The following is a 4238-nucleotide window of genomic DNA, read 5'->3' as shown; positions in this document are numbered from 1 at the left end:
GTACTATCTGCCAATAGTTCAAAAAGTTTCCTATTGGTCAGACGTGGTGGCTCACGCCTACAATCCCAGCACTTTGGGAGGCCGAGGCAGGTAGATCATCTGAGGTTGGGAGTTCGAGGCCAGCCTGACCAACACGGAGAAACCCCATCTCTACTAAAAACACAAAATTAGCCAGGCATGGTGACACATGCCTGTAATCACAGCTACTCGGGAGCCTGAGGCAGGAGAATCGCTTGAACCCGGGAGGCAGAGGTTGCGGTGGGCCGAGATCGCTCCATTGCACTTCAGCTTGGAAATCAAGCGAAACTCCGTCTCAAAAAAAAAGTTTCCTATTAAGTGTTTAGGGGAAAAAATGGAAAAAGGTGGTTTGTCACTTTGATTTTTAATCAAAAGTCCCCTCTCATTGTGGTTGTGATTGTTCACTTTTAACATCACAGTGTATGGAACTAACAGTTGTTTTGGATAAAGGAATCTTCTATTAAGGACATCTATGGGCAAGCAAATCATTTTAAAGATGATGACACAAAATAAATCAAGCACTCATGATGCAAATGGTTACTCATCCAAATAGCTGCTGAATAACCATCTAAGGACACTGACACCCAAGTAGCTAATGCAGATGATAGTGCGAACTGAGCAAGTTCCTTCAATACATAAACATCCACTCAAGAAAATGTACATGATTCAGAAGAGAATAGACTCTACCACCTTGTTAGTTTAAGATGAAAACCTGGCTACAGTTACAAATTTCAAATGAAGAATCGGAGATTAATTACAAACTACAAATAACTATGAAAACATGAAGTATACTGATAATTAAATAATGTTAAACTCTAGGTTTTATTATGAGAAAAATACAGCATGTGGCTTAAACGACTGCTGGATAAATTACAAATAAATGGTACCCACATAATCTACCTTTCCAGAGAACAATCTAGCAACATTAAGGCAGCACCTTACAAATGTGTATAACACTTGAGGTAATCTATTAAAGGTGAACACAAAGATGTATGTAACAGGGTGTTCATCATATCATAATGAGTAGCAAACAAAAAACAGGAGCCAAACAGTTCAATATTGGAGGAAGAGTTAAATTATTGGTGCATCACAAAATAAATCATGTAACAAGTTTCTTTTAATATCCCTGAGGAATATTTAATGACATAGTAAAATATTCATGAAAACAGCAAGAAAAATCAACACAATTTTATTTAAGTTGGTAAACGTGTGCATAAAATGCATAGACGCAGACAGAAAACTAAAAAGAGATAAAGCAACATGTTAACAATAATTATGTCTGGGTAGTGAGATTCCAGCTAATTTTGTTTCCTTCTTTAGAGTCTTCTAAGTTTTCTGTAGCAAACAGTAATTTCTTTTATTTAAAAGGAAGGGAATGGAACTCTTTTGGAGGCTGAGTTTCCACTGTAAAAGACCATAATATATGAGCATCAATCTCGCCAAAAAACAACACGTAGAATTCCTTCTCCCTGTTCAACAGGACGCAACTTTGTATTTGCTCCTGGGTCTCTCCCTCTTCCACTCATTCTAACCTATCAACAATAAGGCTGGTAAATCTGCATCTCAAACACACATGTATAGACAAGTATAGATGACACTCACTTTTCTTTAAGTAACAATAAGACAATGATCATTGCGCTAAAACCCCTTAGGAAGGCCAATATCATGACCCTACCTGAGCTGGGTCTTCTTCCAACTGCCCAGGTTCTTCCATGTCCCTTCCTCCCTGCTGGCTGTGCTCCAACCCTGCTGACCTTCTTTCTCTTCTCACATCTCCCTAAGATCTCTCACACTTCAGGAAGGCTGAACCACAAAGTTTTTCCCCTAGATCTTCACATTCCAAGCTCTTTCTTATCATCCAAGGCCAGAATGCACCTTCTCAGAGAGGTCTTCCCTGACTGTTCTCCAACCTGACCTAGGCTAATAATGTCTGGCTCCATTCCACCTGCACACTGCGCCTAACAGTCACTCTATCACATACCCTGTTCTATGTTCTTCAGGACACTAAAACTATCCCAAATTACTATGTTTTCTTGTTTATTATCAGCCCCTCCTGTTAGGGCATAAGCACTTATATCTAGCGCTTATACACTCCAAGAACTCGACAAAATTACTCAACACACTGTCTCATCTGTGAAAGACCAAGAGTTGAAAATCATTTGGCCCAAAGTAAACGTTCAGGGCCAGGAATGGTGGCTCACACCTGTAATCCCAGCACCTTGGGAGGCTGATAGGGGATCACCTGAATCCAGGAGTTCAAGACCAGCCTGGGCAACACAGCAAGACCCCATCTCTACAAAAAAATACAAAAATTAGCCAGACATGGCATGCACACCGGTAGTCCCAGCTACTCAGGAGGCTGAGGTGGTCACCTGAGCCCAGAAGGCCAAGGCTACAATGAGCCAAGATCACACCACTGCAGTCCAGTCTGGGCAACCAGAGTGAGACCCTGTCTCAAAAAAAAAAAAAAAAAAAAAAGCAAACGTTCAATAAATTCTAAATTTTTTAGTTGTTAATCTTTTTATTAAAATAGAATCTTACATTGTAAATATTCATTGTACATTATTGAGGTGTCACCGATACATTTAAAAAACTAGAAGACAAGAGAGAAAAGATGCACTTCTCCCTATTCCTACTACTAAGTACAGCCAAAAACCCTGGACAATATATATAAAACAAATATAAGATGACAGATACATGGAAAGAAGGCAGAAGATCAGCCAGGGGCCTTGAAACCTGAGGATCAACACAGCAACGCATTCACTGAGTTGTCTTTTTGCCTCTTATATCCCAGATTGGGTGTTGAAAAATCCAAGAGCCTAGAAACGCCAACAGGTATACATACACAGATACACAAGAAAAAACAGCTCTCTCAAACCAAAGGACCAAGAGAGGGGCAGCCTGGCAAGACAGAAAATTTTTAGAAAACAGCTACTCTACTTCAGCCAAGCACCATGGAAAAACCACACCCCAGCCCTACCAGCAAAGAGCAAGTAGGGAGCCTAGACTTCCAACCTCATGTGACCATGGCAAGGTGCCCCAGCATTATCCCCTGCCAGAGTGGAGTCACAAAAGACCAAGCAGAGAGCTGGCGCTTTCATCCCAACCCAACGACAGAAAGTCCTGCATCATGCTGTACGATGTTTCCCCAGTGATGAGGCATCCATTTCATTCCACCAGCATCAGTGGAGGCAATAATGAGGATCCCTTCCCCTCAGCAGCCGGGGTAGCATCAGAGGAGTCCTGGTGGAAAGCCTGACCTCGCACTCTCACCCAGCAGTAATGAGGAGCTCTTCTACCTCCTGAGGTGGCAAAAGCAGTCCACCGGGGATCTGTGCTTCCATCCCAACCCAGCAACATCAATGCAGCACCCTTCTTCCCCCTGCCAATTCAGTGTCAGAAGGGACTCTAAAATAGAAGATTCAAATAACATTCACCACCACCCAAAATGTTTCATGTGTACAGACTTTCAGTTTTGCAGGATAAAAAGGTTCTGGAGATCTGTTTCACAACAATGTGAATATATTTAACACTACTGAACTGTACACTTAAAAATGGTTAAAATGATAAATTCTATGTTATGTGTTATCTACCACAATAAAAACTTTTTTTAATGTACCAATACTAATCAAAAGTAAAAGACTGTTTATCATGCCATACAATTGCTCATTTCCTTAAGACGTGGAAAAGTTATATATGATAAATAATCAAAATTATATTAACATACAACCTATTTTACTGCTTTTGTGAAATACTATATTTGAAACTTAATCAATCCATGCCTGTGCTGAAGGTAAAACACACACACACACACACAAACACACACGCACGCACACACACACACACACACACACACACAAATTCTTCTAAAACTCTCAGCCTCTCTAACCACGGATTACATGGTAAAATTATCCAAGTATTAGTTTTTCTAATATAACAATAAGAACATTTAATGAGTGAAAATTTAATAGCAAAAACTAGACATATAGATTTGTTAGAAAAAAATACTGTCTCTGAGGCACAAATTTCTTAGCAGAATCTAAATCGGAATAATTAAAGACAAGAAGTGGTTTACCTCTATTTGGACTTCCACAGATTAAGTTTACTATGTAAATCTGAGGATTATTCATAATAGTTACTGAAATTTTAAGTTTCATTATAAAAACCAAAATTTAATGTTTCATTTAAAGCAGAAGAACCATGGTAAATAGTATTTTTTT

This window comes from Hylobates moloch, unplaced genomic scaffold, assembly GCF_009828535.3.
Source record: "Hylobates moloch isolate HMO894 unplaced genomic scaffold, HMol_V3 SCAFFOLD_8, whole genome shotgun sequence".
NCBI classification, from domain to species: domain Eukaryota; kingdom Metazoa; phylum Chordata; class Mammalia; order Primates; family Hylobatidae; genus Hylobates; species Hylobates moloch.
This window is presented reverse-complemented; position numbering follows the sequence as displayed.